Consider the following 14,960-nt stretch of genomic DNA (forward strand, 5'->3'; position numbering starts at 1 on the left):
TCAAATCTGTCACATTCAGAATCAGGGTCACCCCCTAGCAATGGGGGGGTTTAGCTACTCATAATCGAAATAAAAACAAAGATTAACATTGTTGTCATTACAGAATTTCGTGAGGAATCAATCTTCAATCGTCGGAAAACTCTTGAACATATGAATCCTTTGATAATCGTGGAGTCTCCAGCTCTCAAAACGCGTCTTTTTTCTCTCCAAATCGTCCAACCCCCGGAAAATCGTGTTCTCCCCTCTAAATAGCTATGCAGTTGGGCTTTTCCTGATTTTGGGGGCCATACGCGTATTGCCCAGTCTGATACGCGTATTGCCCAGTCTGGTACGCGTATTGCACGTAAGCCAGCCTCTGATACGCGTATTGCCCAGTCTGGTATGCGTATTGCCCAGTTTGGTACGCGTATCACCAGTTTGGTACGCGTATCACCAGAAGCTTGTATTTTTGCTTGATTTTCAACCCCTCTGGGCATTTGCGTATGATACGCGTATTGGGAAGGTCCATACGCGTATGAAGTAAGGCCATACGCGTATGGACAGTAGATTCTCCAAGAATTTGGTTTTTTCTTCCTTTTTCTTGCTCGGGCTTAATTTGACATCTGACGTTTGATCCCCTGAGCTTCCACACTACTTTTTGACCTGCTAACATACCCAAAAGTGTAATATGTCCTCAAGAAATTCATAAGTAACAACATACTTCATATTATAGAATTGAGCTTATATCTAACTAAAAATGCTTCAGTTTACGCAGTTTACCTGACTTATTTACGGTTAAACAGTGGAATGTCTAGCATAAATGATGACTGATCACAACCCCAAACTTAGCTTGTTGCTTGTCCTCAAGTAACATTTTATTACCATACGATCATGTCACCCCAAACTTACTGTAAAACAGTTCTTACCACAATACTGCTGAAATCTTTCGCACTGGACCTCTTGATGTTTTTCAGGTTTTCTGATTCTTCCACATGGCCAACGAGCTAGAAACTCTTTCCCTCATTGATATGACTTTACCTGTCAGCTTATATCACACTCTCACCAAGTCTCTCTGGGTTAAAGTGTTATCACTCTCAAATCACAATATGCAATATCAAATCAGAAGTTTGAATAAATTCTCTCATCCTATCAACATGTACAATCACACACACTATTCGAGGTCTTTTAGGGTTGTAACGGGGCTTTGGTTTAGGTAGGCTATGAAATTTGAACAAAGGTTTTTGGTTCAGAGTACATGAAATCATTCTCTCACTACGTTTCTTTTCTATTATTCCTGTAGGGTTATGCAATCCTCTTTTCCTTTTATCTATAGTGAATGTCGCATCTTTCAAAAGTTGTTCTTTTATTGTTTTTCGCTTTTCTCTTTCTTTCTTTTCATGTTGTTGTTGTTTTTTTTTTCTTTTTTCTCTTTTCTTTTTTTTTTCTCTCTTTTTTTTTCTTTTATACGACATTCACTTACTATTCATGTACTGCAAAGCTACCCCAAACTTAAAGGTTGCTATTCCAACAGCAACCCCAAACTTAGATAGAAACGTAGAGATGAAATCAATCCTCACATACTCTGAACAGGGTAGGATAGGTACAAGGTCATGGCTTTAGAAAAAAAACGGGTATATCAGAAATAAATGATTAACAGGCTGAACAGGGTAGGATAGGTACAAGGTCATGGCTTTAGAAAAAAAAAACGGGTATGTCCAAAAATAAATGATTAACAGGCTCAACAGGGTAAAACAATGGATAATAATAATAATAATAAAGGGATGGCTAGAAAGGCTCTAGGTGATAAACAAAAACATGCCTCAGTGTGTGTATTCGTACAGCTAATAATAACAAAAGAACGTACGCAAACCAAGATTGATAAAGACATACCTGATATCTCTCATATGATGATAAGTGTTTGGCTTTTTATGATCTCACCAGGACGGGTTAAGTTGACTTGTTCTATCATACCTCTGAGTTCAAAGCTCATGCTCGTGGTTCTGCGGTTAATCTTAACCAGTGCGTCCAATCATAAACAACAGTATCTACAGTCAGGGGACTGAAAGAGAGGACGCCTCAAGTATTTGGTGTAAGTGATCAAGAAACCAATAGCCAGACATAGTCACATATCTAACGAAATAAACAGGAAAATGGAGGTAAACCAAATCAAATTCATTAGATTAAGACAACCCATAATAGGTGATTACATCAAAGTAAAAGAAAATAAAAAACTGAATAAACCAAAAAGAAAAAATACACAAAGAAATTTCAAACCTCCCTTGGGTTGCCTCCCAAGCAGCGCTTCGTTTAACGTCGCATGGCTCGACGGGACACCTCATACTCAGATGAGTTTAACAGTTTCAATTGGTCCCCCTTCACCGGGATCATATGGTTTCAACCTCTGACCATTAACCTTGAAGGTGTCGCCATTCTTCTCATTTAAAACACCAATACCACTTTTATGTTTCTTCAGTACCTTTTCATCTTCTAATTCTGGTGAAGCTCTCAGATCCTCCCACCTGCGTGGGTTGTATTTCCTCCAAGGGGTTTGTGTATCCAGCATAGCAAGCACTTCTTTTTCTTTTTCCTCATCCTTCTCATCCTTCTCTCTGACAGACAGACTAAGAACTCTTTCTAACGGTAATTCAGGAAACTTTCTTTGAATTGTGCTAGTTACAATTTGATCAATCACTTCCACGGAGTGGTTTGTACACATATTCTCTTTATGTTTCATAGTATCTCGGACATCAATTCTGAGCTCTTCATCATACACCTTTAGGGTCATGGTACCTTCCTCCATATCTATATTGCATCTCCCTGTTTCTAAGAAAGGTCTACCCAGAATCAGAGGTATCTCTTCATCTTCTGGCATTTCCAAAATTACAAAATCAACAGGAAAAACAAATTTATCAACTTTGACCAGAACATCCTCAACTACCCCAAAAGGTCTCTTCACTGAGTGGTCAGCAAATTGAAGTGTCATTCTGGTATCTTGAACATTTCCAATTCCTAGCTTCCTGTAAATAGACAAAGGCATAAGGCTAACACTAGCCCCCAAATCAATCAGCGCCCTTTTAAAAGACCTATCTCTAATGGTACACGGGATGGTCACAGAACCTCTATCTGGCTTCTTTACTGGAATCTTCATACCCTGCAAAATAGCACTACAAGTTTCAGTTAATATAACAGGGTCTGTGTCAGTGGTGCGCTTCTTGGAGATGATGTCTTTCATGAACTTCGCATAGATAGGCATCTGCTCGAGTGCCTCAGAGAATGGAATATTGATTTCTAATTTCCTGAACAACTCCATGAACTTCTGAAAATTTTTCTCATCTTGCTTCTTCTTTTTGTTTCTTTGTGGGAAAGGAAGCTTAATGATGGGTTTTGGTTCAGGGAGCTTTTCTTGTACCACCGGCGGTATTACAATTTCTTCCTCAGATGGTGTCTTGTTTTCTAAGATTTCCAGGTCCACTTCAAGCAACTGATCTTCTTCTTCATCCTTCTTCTTACGATCTTCAACATATATTCCGCTTCTTGTTGTTACCGCACTCACATTATGGTGCTCCCTCGGATTTGTCACTGTTGCACTAGGTAATGCGCCCGGTGTTTGAAAATTTGTTATCTGTTGTGCTATCTGACCCAATTGAATCTCCAGATTTTTAATGGATGCATTTGTGCTCTTCTGATTATTCCTGGTCTCCTCCTGAAATTGCATATTCTGAGTTGCCATCTTCTCTATAGCAATCTCCCAATCCGCTTTCTTCGGTATTTGTTGCTGATAAGGTTGCTGTTGTGGAGGTCCTTGATTCTGAATATTACCTTGCTGATCTTTCCAAGAGAAATTAGGATGATTTTTCCACCCCGGATTATATGTATTTGAGTAGGGATTGTTTTGCCTCAGGTAATTTATAGCTTGCACTTGTTCTGCGGTTGCAACACAATGCATGGTAAAGTGTGGTCCACTACAAATCTCACAAATCATGGTCGGAACCGGTTGAACTTGAGCAACAGTCTGGGTACCTAAATTCATAGCTTTCAATCTTCTTTCAACCTCAGCAGCAATCTGGTCTTCCATTTTCACTACCTGATTTGCTAATTTCAAGTCAATTTTTCCCTCCGGCTGATTCACAGTACGGTCATATAATTCCAAATGCTCATTTGCTGCAATAGCTTCGATGATTTTTTTGATACCGGTTGCTGTAGAAAAATTAGACGAGCCACCGGCAGCTGTATCAATGAGCTGCTTAGTTCTCATCTTCAGCCCGTTTACAAAATTCTGCATTTGTTCAGTTTCATCCAGATTATGTGTAGGACATGCAACTAAACATCTCTTGAATCTTTTGTATGCATCTCCGAGTGTCTCTCCTTCTTTCTGTTTAAAATTCACAATGTCATACCTCTTACGGATATACACAGAAGCAGGAAAATACTCATTCAAGAATCCTGTTTCCATTTGTTGCCATGTAGTAATGCTTCCTGCAGGTAGGGAATAAAACCATTCCTCAGCATCCTCAGATAACGTGAATGGAAACATGACCAATCTCTTTGCCTCTTCAGAATGCCCATCAATTTTTAATGTAGTCATAGTAAGAAACCTCTGCAGATGCTTGTTTGCATCCTCATTGATCTTTCCTGCAAAAGGTTTGCTTTCTAACTGACGGATAGTTGAGGGGTGTAACTGGAAGTGAGCAACATTAACAGGTTGGTTAACAATGGTCAACCGCACTGCTGGATTATTATGTCTGCCATAGTCACCTAAAAGTCTTTCCGCTGGAGGTGGGTCTGCAGCCATGTTAACAGTGTCTGGATGGGAATTTGTGTCTGACTCAGATTTTTCGGAGTGAACAGAGGCTGGTGTTCTAGGTGTGGCCGGTTCTTCGGTGTTAGAGTTTGCCAGTTTCTTTCTTCTAGCTTCTTTGAGCTTTGCGCGCAATGTTCTCTCTGGTTCTGCGTCAAAATGAAAATTAGCTGAGGACTTACCTCGCATACACAGATTAGACAGAAATTAGTTATAATAACAATAAAAATAAAATTAACAGTAAATAAAATTTTGGATGCAGAGCAACAAAATTCTAATTGAAAATAAATTAATAAACTCTATTATCTTTGGCAGTCCCCCGCAACGGCGCCAAAAACTTGATGGGAAAATAGCAATTGTACTATTTTTCTCACTGTAGTAATAAAAGGGAAATTCCCCGTTTGTCGATCTCAAGGACTGCTTGACGATACAGAGTTTATAGATTGTTTCAATTAGACAAAAGCCTTTGGTTTTTGTGTTGTGAGTAATTATATTACCAATTGCAAAGAAATAAAATAAGTAAAAAGGTTGAACGAGATACAAATGAGAGAAGATTGCTAGGGTTCGGTGAATGAAACTTCTTGTAACAGATATAATTTATGAAGGCTTAGACAATATTCCTGTCCAATTAATTCCGGTCCTCAAGGGTATCTATTCCTAAGTCCTTAGTGAAAAGACCTTTGATTATGTAACCTAATTACTATGTCCATAAATAATCAAGTTCATACTCAAGCATTTCGAATATCAAGAATTTCCGGTCAGATAGAAAATCCCTAGTCCTAGGTTATTTTTACTATCTAAAGTTCTTATCCAGATCAATGAATAATCGCTGTCCAGCTTAAACTATTCATATTAATCATCATTCGTTGGTCCGACGAATAAAGCATAAAGAACGGTAATAAGAACAAATCAATGGAAAAGAAGAAATAATCAATGCATTCATAAACATCAAATCTGTCACATTCAGAATCAGGGTCACCCCCCTAGCAATGGGGGGGTTTAGCTACTCATAATCGAAATAAAAACAAAGATTAACATTGTTGTCATTACAGAATTTCGTGAGGAATCAATCTTCAATCGTCGGAAAACTCTTGAACATATGAATCCTTTGATAATCGTGGAGTCTCCAGCTCTCAAAACACGTCTTTTTCTCTCCAAATCGTCCAACCCCCGGAAAATCGTGTTCTCCCCTCTAAATAGCTATGCAGTTGGGCTTTTCCTGATTTTGGGGGCCATACGCGTATTGCCCAGTCTGATACGCGTATTGCCCAGTCTGGTACGCGTATTGCACGTAAGCCAACCTCTGATACGCGTATTGCCCAGTCTGGTACGCGTATTGCCCAGTTTGGTACGCGTATCACCAGAAGCTTGTATTTTTGCTTGATTTTCAACCCCTCTGGGCATTTGCGTATGATACGCGTATTGGGAAGGTCCATACGCGTATGAAGTAAGGCCATACGCGTATGGACAGTAGATTCTCCAAGAATTTGGTTTTTTCTTCCTTTTTCTTGCTCGGGCTTAATTTGACATCTGACGTTTGATCCCCTGAGCTTCCAGACTACTTTTTGACCTGCTAACATACCCAAAAGTGTAATATGTCCTCAAGAAATTCATAAGTAACAACATACTTCATATTATAGAATTGAGCTTATATCTAACTAAAAATGCTTCAGTTTACGCAGTTTACCTGACTTATTTACGGTTAAACAGTGGAATGTCTAGCATAAATGATGACTGATCAGGTGCAATGCCTCCAACTTTGCTGATGTGGTCTCTACCGGAGAGAGGGTGGAGAATTACCTGAAGACCTGCAAGATCCAAAATGGAGTTGGATCTTCATCAGGGGTAAAAAAGTCGTTCATTGGAGAGCATAAGCAGAGAGAGGGGGGAGTGAATTCTTTGACTTCCTATCAGAACAGAGGTGTTAGAAGGAACAATTTCCAGAATTATCATCAAGAATCGTATGTTACGGCTATAACTATTCCAACTGCAGCACCACTACAACAACAACAACCACAACTTCAACCAGCTCAGTACCAACAACAACAACAACCGGGTAACAGACCCGTCTATCAACAAAGGCAAAGGATGATGGACCGGCGTTTCGACACTCTTCCAATGTCGTACGCTCAGTTGCTTTCTAGTCTTCAACAACTACAACTTGTGCAATTGCGCACTCTGGCTCCTCCTGTTGGTAGACTTCCGGTGGGTTACGACGCTAACGCTAGGTGTAGCTTCCACTCTGGGGCACCTGGCCATAACATTGAGAACTGCAAAGCTTTTAAGCACGTAGTTCAGGACCTCATAGATTCAAAGGCCATCGACCTTGCACCAGCTCCGAATGTCGTTAACAATCCCATGCCACAACATGGTGGGGAAAATGTTAACATGGTTGAAGGAGAAGCCAAATCAGTTGGCCAGATATCAACAATCAATGAAGAGGGTGGGGATAGTGATTGTGACATCGACAACTGGGTGCGTCCGAGGATCCCGGGTGAAGTCATCAACAATTGGTCTTCTGAGGAGATTGTCCAAGTCACTTTTCTGAAGGAGTAATTTTCTTTGTTTATTCATGCATATCCAAGTCTTACGTTCCGCCAGGGCGTAATGACTCATTGTAGGGCTCATCTATGTGACACTTGCATTTTTTATCATAAATAAAGGACGTCTTTTTGCATTCAAATATTTCGTTCCCTGTCTTTCTATTTTTGCAGTTTTTCAAAATAAAAAAAATGGCAATGTTTTGTTTAGTTTCCACTTTTTTCTTTCACACTCATAAGCACATACCATCACTCATGCAGATGCACGTCACCGGATCCTATTGATAACGGTTCTGCTATGGCTCGCTTCGACTTTGAAAATCCAATCTTTCAAGCTGAAAAAGAGGGTGATGAAGACTGTGAACTCCCTGAAGAACTTGCCAGGTTCTTAAAACTGTAGGAAAAGGTCATTCAACCGTATCAAGAGCCTACTGAAGTGATTAATCTCGGCACCGAGGACGCCAAGAGAAAAATCAAGATAGGGGCTGCTTTGGGAGATGATGTGAAGAAAGGGCTGATTGAATTGCTGCAAGAATACGTTGACATCTTCACCTGGTCTTATCAGGACATGCCCGGGCTGGACACAGACATCGTGGTACACCGCTTGCCTCTCAAAGAAGGTTGTCTTCCGGTCAAGCAGAAGCTCAGAAGAACAAGACCAGAGATGGCTGTCAAGATAAAGGAAGAAGTGCAAAAGCAGTTGGATGCAGGGTTTCTAGCAGTCACCAATTATCCGCCATGGGTTGCAAACATCGTCCCAATACCTAAGAAGGATGGAAAGGTACGGATGTGTGTCGACTATCGGGATCTGAACAGAGCTAGCCCTAAAGATGATTTCCCATTACCTCACATCGACGTTTTGGTGGATAATACAGCTCAGTTCTCGGTATTCTCCTTCATGGATGGCTTTTCTGGCTATAACCAAATCAAGATGGCACCAGAGGACATGGAAAAGACAACTTTCATAACCCCATGGGGCACCTTCTGCTACAAGGTGATGCCGTTTGGTCTGAAAAATGCCGGAGCAACATATCAACGAGCTATGGTGACTCTGTTCCATGATATGATTCATCATGAAATCGAGGTTTATGTTGATGATATGATTGCCAAATCTCAGACAGAAGAAGAACATTTGGTGAATTTGCAGAAACTGTTTGAGCGTTTGAGGAAATTCAAGCTGAGGCTTAATCCGAACAAGTGTACTTTTGGGGTGAGATCGGGAAAATTGCTGGGTTTTATTGTTAGCGGAAAAGGGATTGAGGTGGATCCTGACAAAGTGAAAGCAATACAGGAAATGCCTAAGCCAAGAACAGAGAAGCAAGTCTGTAGTTTCTTAGGGAGGTTGAACTACATTGCAAGGTTCATCTCTCACCTAACAACCACGTGTGAGCCAATTTTCAAATTGCTGAGGAAAGATCAGGCTATCAGGTGGAATGAAGATTGTCAAAGGGCTTTCGAGAAGATAAAAGAGTATTTGCAGAATCCTCATATCCTTATGCCTCTAGTCCCAGGGAGACCGCTGATTATGTACTTGACAGTACTTGACAATTCTATGGGTTGTGTTCTCGGTCAACACGACGAGACAGGTAGGAAAGAACATGCCATCTACTACTTGAGTAAGAAGTTCACAGATTGAGAGTCGAGATACTCAATGCTTGAGAAGACATGTTGTGCACTTGCATGGGCTGCTAAGCGATTGAGACAATACATGCTGTCTCACACAACCCTACTGATCTCCAAGATGGATCCAGTCAAATACATATTCGAGAAGCCAGCTCTCACCGGAAGGGTGGCTCGTTGGCAAATGGTACTGACAGAGTACGATATCCAGTATACATCCCAGAAAGCCATCAAAGGGAGTATTCTGTCAGACTATCTTGCTCAGTAGCCGATTGATGATTATGAGCCGATGAAGTTTGATTTTCCAGATGAAGACATCATGTTCCTCAAGATGAAAGACTGTGAAGAGCCAGTTGTTGAGGAGGGACCTGATCCAAACGAAAAGTGGACTTTGTTGTTTGATGGGGCTGTCAATGCTAGAGGAAATGGAATTGGCGCTGTCATTACTACTCCGAAAGGTGCCCACATGCCTTTCACCGCTCGTTTGACTTTTGAGTGCACAAAAAATGAAGCTGAGTACGAGGCCTGTATCTTGGGTATTGAGCAAGCCATTGATCTGAGAATCAAGACTCTGGACATCTTCGGAGATTCAGCTCTGGTGATCAATCAAGTGAATGGTGATTGGAACACTCTCCAGCCCAATCTGGTCCCCTACAGAGATTACACGAGAAGACTGTTGACTTTCTTCACAACAGTAAAATTGTATCATATACCTCGTGATGAGAACCAGATGGCAGACGCACTTGCTACTCTATCCTCCATGATCAAGGTAATTCGTTGGAACCATGCTCCTAGGATCGATGTGATGCGCCTTGACAGGGCCGCGTATGTGTTTGCTGCTGAACTGGTAGTCGATGACAAGCCCTGGTATCATGATATCAAGTGCTTTCTGAAGAATCAAGAGTACCCTGCAGGGGCATCCAACAATGACAGAAAGACTTTGAGAAGATTGGCAGACAGCTTCTTCTTGAACAAAGATGATGTGCTGTATAAGAGGAACTTCGACATGGTTTTGCTCAGATGCGTGGACAGACACGAGGCGGACATGTTAATGCAGGAAGTTCATGAAGGTTCCTTCGGTACTCATGCCGGCGGACATGCAATGGCTAAGAAATTATTGAGAGCGAGTTATTATTGGATGACCATGGAATCAGATTGCTTCAAATATGCTCGGAAGTGTCATAAATGCCAGATTTATGCTGATAAGGTGCATGTGCCGCCAAATCCTCTGAATGTGATGACTTCGCCGTGGCCGTTTGCTATGTGGGGCATTGACATGATTGGAAAGATTGAGCCGACTGCTTCCAATGGGCATCGCTTCATCCTTGTTGCCATCGACTATTTCACCAAGTGGGTCGAAGCAGCATCGTTCGCGAATGTCACCAGACATGTGGTTGCCCGTTTCATCAAGAAAGAAATCATTTGTCGCTATGGGATTCCCGAAAGAATCATTACTGATAATGGTTCTAATCTCAACAACAAAATGATGAAGGAGTTGAAGGAGAATTGCGGTCCAAAACGCAGCGGAAATTACAAATTTCTCCTTTAGAGATCCTTACGAATGGTCATGATTAGTGATAGAATATTTACCTCTTGTGACGATTGAAACCTTTGGTGCAGATCTCTTGTGACGATCAAAACCTTTGATGCAGATCCACGAAGCGATCACGAACGTTGAACGATGACAACGTCTCTACTCAGTCCACACGAACGGGTTCCTTCAATCTCAGTGCTAGCTGGTACGAATGAAGGCTTTAAGTGAGAGAGAGAGAGAGAGAGAGAGAGAGAGAGAGAGAGAGAGAGAGAAAACGAAAATAATGCAACCGCAATGAATGCTTCTGCACAAGGGTTCTATTTATAGAACCACTTGTGTGGGCTTCAAGCTAAAAGGCCCACTTAAGTGTATTTTGGCCCATATCTTATAATATGCCCAAAATCACTTAAGCCCATGGTACCTTACCATTTTTCGTATTCTACTCAAGTACACCGTACCTTACGATGTTCTATAACTCACTTAAGGGCACCGTACCTTACGGTATTCCTTAGTTACTCTATCTCTCATCAATCCGTCCTTTGTGTGTGACCCTGTAGGTTTTCGCGGCGTTGGTAATTATATTAAATCATGTATTTAACATAATAAACAGTGAGCGGTATCTAGCAACACATCACTGCTACCCAAGACACGAAAATGTCATGTGATCTGACAAAACCTTCTGTGATAATAATTATGTGTATAATTACCCTTTTGCCCTTATGTCTATATTGAACACAAGGCATAGACCGTGTCATCCTTGTCCAGTTCAATATTGGGCCCATAGACATTTATCCTGTTATGCAGGATGGGCAAATTCCATCTAGGTCACTCATGTCCCTCAGCATGCTTCGTGGAGTACCCATCAACTGTCTTTATGGTTATCCAGTTACGGACAATGTTGGATCAACAATAAAGCACTTGACTCTACATCTAGGGTCCATAGTGGTTTCAGGTCGAAGAGTGGAATACACTATTATCACCATGAGAATAACTTATGACACTTTGCATAACTTTCTATATAGTATTCTCATAGCGGGTCAATCCGGTATAAATATTACTCCTAATATTCATACCTATGTTTAAGACTTGATAACTCTTTATCCATGATCCATGAGATGTGATCATCATTCTACAAATATAATAGTCTTAATGCTTTAATGTTATCCCACTTCACACTAAAGCTCGACTACGGATACTTTAGGAATAGTGTCCTTATGTTTAATGTGTTCTCATGATTAAGTCACACTTAATACATTAAACGAACTATCTATTCCAGGGACTTTATTAATCAACCATAATAAAGAGAATGCCTTTTATTATTAATAAATAATTCGATACAAGTACCAAAAAGTATTGGCCTTTAGGGCTTACACCAACAGGAGTTGTGTCAGAACTTCAACATTCAGCATTACAGTTCTTCCCCTTACCGCCCTAAGATGAACGGCGCTGTTGAGGCGACAAATAAGAACATAAAGAAGATTGTGCAGAAGATGGTCGTCACGTACAGAGATTGGCATGAGATGCTACCCTTTGCCTTGCATGGGTACCGTACTTCAGTACGTACGTCGATTGGGGCAACCCCTTATTCCCTTGTGTATGGTATGGAAGCAGTCCTACCTGTCGAAGTGGAGATTCCTTCTCTAAGAGTCCTGTTGGATGTCAAGTTAGACGAAGCCGAATGGATTCAGACAAGGTTCAATGAGTTGAGTATTATCGAAGAGAAACGAATGGCAGCCATTTGTCATGGGCAGTTGTATCAGAGTCGGATGAAGAGAGCCTTTGATCAGAAAGTGCATCCTCGTTGTTTCCAAGTCGGAGATTTAGTGTTGAAAAGGATCCTTCCTCCTCAGACAGATCACAGGGGCAAGTGGACTCCTAACTATGATGGACCGTATATTGTCACCAAGGTTTTGGATGGTGGGGCCTTAATGCTTGCAACTATGGATGGTGAAAACTTCACTTCCCATGTGAACTCAGACGCAGTTAAAAAATACTTCGCATAAAATAGACCCGCTGGACAGTAAAAAGAATAGTCCAGGCAAAAATGGGCATCCCGACGAACCAAGAAAATGAAAAGGTTCGGGCAAAAATTAGGGATTAAAAATGAAAAGATCGTACACCCGGTAAGTTGAAAACCTGAAAAGGCAACTTAGGCAAAAATGGGTATCCCGGTGGATTGAAAACCCGAAAAGGGCGATCCATGCAAAAGTTAGGGATTAAGCGAATGACTGCGTTCTGAGTTAGTTCTGAATCTCATCTCATGTCGATGACTGGAAATTTTCGAAAGGTAGGAAACAATCCAATCACCTTTTCAGAAAGCTGATCATCTGGAGGATCTTGAAGACGGGCAAGTCATAGCAGAATTGGAACCCAATAGAAATCCATTTCACATTGCCATTAGATTTTTTTGTTTTTATCTTTTGTGCGATTACCTCTTTCCAGGGATTGCTTCCTGATGCAAATGCCTATTCAGAGGCCATTCAATCAATAAAATCGTGTTATTCAGTATATCTCTGTTTTCATTTTCATTTTACTGTTTTGTTTGCAAAAATGACGTCCGAATTTTTGATAAACATTGCATCATGACACATAAGGGCTTTACAGGTACATGCTTAATAAATATTTAAAATTGCTGTAAATTTTAAGTGCTTTGGATCGTCTATTCAGAACAGATACCCTCAGGGCATTTCCTTAAAATCCCCTGCGGATGATCGTGAATATCTTCCCCAGTGAAGTCGCCAACAGACGAATCCGGTGTCTTATCCCTGCAGAGCTGATCAGAGTGTTGGATTCTTCAATCCCCAGCAGGTTCTCACCACTGTACTTCCCTAAGCGTTTGTTTCAGGACATACACTCCCCAATAGAGTTGACAGTGCCAGACTATATATTCCCAGCGGAGTTGACAGTGCCAGATTGTATCTTCCCAGCAGAAGTGGCTGCTCCTTAGAGTTCGAGGCCAGATCGATAATCCCAATGCCAGATCCATAGTTTCTTTCCTTGAAGCAGAACCTCGGTACTGTATCAGTGTTTGCTTCCCCTGCTGAGTCATCTCTCACAGATCGTGGTTGCCAGAACCACTATCGCTTTCCCCAACAGCAGGTTTTCAGTGTCATTCTCTCCCCATTCTGAATCTCGGCATTTCGTCATTGCTAGAACACCGTGTGGCGGGTCATTTCCCCACATAATTCTTTGTGTTGTGCATCTCCAGCAGCCTTGCCAGGGTCCAGAAGATGGTGATCATTTCCCCAGCAGATCCCCTTGCCTCAGCTTGGCATTCTACCCAGCATTTCGCATCCCTGCATGTAGAATCATATTGCATTGCATCCTTCCAAATCGCGTAGCATTTCCATTTTCATGGAGCATTACGCCATTGAAAAATTCAAACATACGCATGTAAGCATAAAACATTCTCGGTATCCCAAGTGATAAGCTAGAAGTTGTTTCCAGTACTCAGACTGAAGATTGTTCATGACTTACCTTTGTTATCCCCAGCAAGTGTCATTGGCCCATGCGTCGCCTCTATTATCTTACCCTATTTCTGCCGATACTGACAGGCATGAAGTTTTTCTGGTATTCAGACCGAAGTGGCATTCAGGCCAATTTTCCGGTATTCAGACCGAAGTGACATTCAGGCCAATTTCCGATATTCAGATCGAAGTGGCGTTCAGGCCAGTTTCCGGTATTCAGACCGAAGTGGCGTTCAGGCCAGTTTTCCGATGTTCAGATCGAAGAAGTTTCCGACGTTCAGGTCGATGCAACTTGTGGCATTCAGGTCAATTTTCCGATGTTCAGATCGAAGAAGTTTCCGACGTTCAGGTCGACGCAACTTGTGGCATTCAGGCCAGCCTCTCGGTGTTCAGACCGATATTAATAATCTCATATCTCCCGATGTTCAGATCGAAGTCATTTCCAGTATTCAGACTGATGAGCGGCATTCAGGCCATGGTTATTTCTGTGTTACCATTTATTTTGGGTATCCAAGTTAACATTCTTTTTCGGAATTCAAACTGACTCTCACCGTACCAGACGGATTCTTCTTTCAAGACCACCTCTTTGCCGATTCTGACAGACATTGTTACTTCACTTCACTTCAGTGCAAATTTTTGGGCTTTTATTGTATTCAATCCCTTGATACCTCGAAAGCACGAAAGCCGCTGCTATCTTCTTTCCAGGTCTCCAGTTGATTGAATAGGAGCAACTGTAATACCCCAAAATTTACCCTTCATTTTTTCTGGAAGCATACGCTTTACACCTCATGCATGCATTCATTTTTAGGTCATTTAACATTAGATACATTGCATTTCATCATGTCAATCAGAATTAGATCCAAGAAACTTTATTTTAAAAATAATAATAATAATAAAAAAAAAAAAAAAAAATTAATAATAAATAAATAAATAAAAGAAAAAATCTCAGACTTGGACCTCTCTCAAAAGCCCACTAAGCTACCAATATTAGGCTATAAATACTAGAGTTTCAGTGAAACATT

This window comes from Lathyrus oleraceus, chromosome 6 (genome assembly GCF_024323335.1).
Source record: "Lathyrus oleraceus cultivar Zhongwan6 chromosome 6, CAAS_Psat_ZW6_1.0, whole genome shotgun sequence".
In the NCBI taxonomy this organism is placed as follows: Eukaryota; Viridiplantae; Streptophyta; class Magnoliopsida; order Fabales; family Fabaceae; genus Lathyrus; species Lathyrus oleraceus.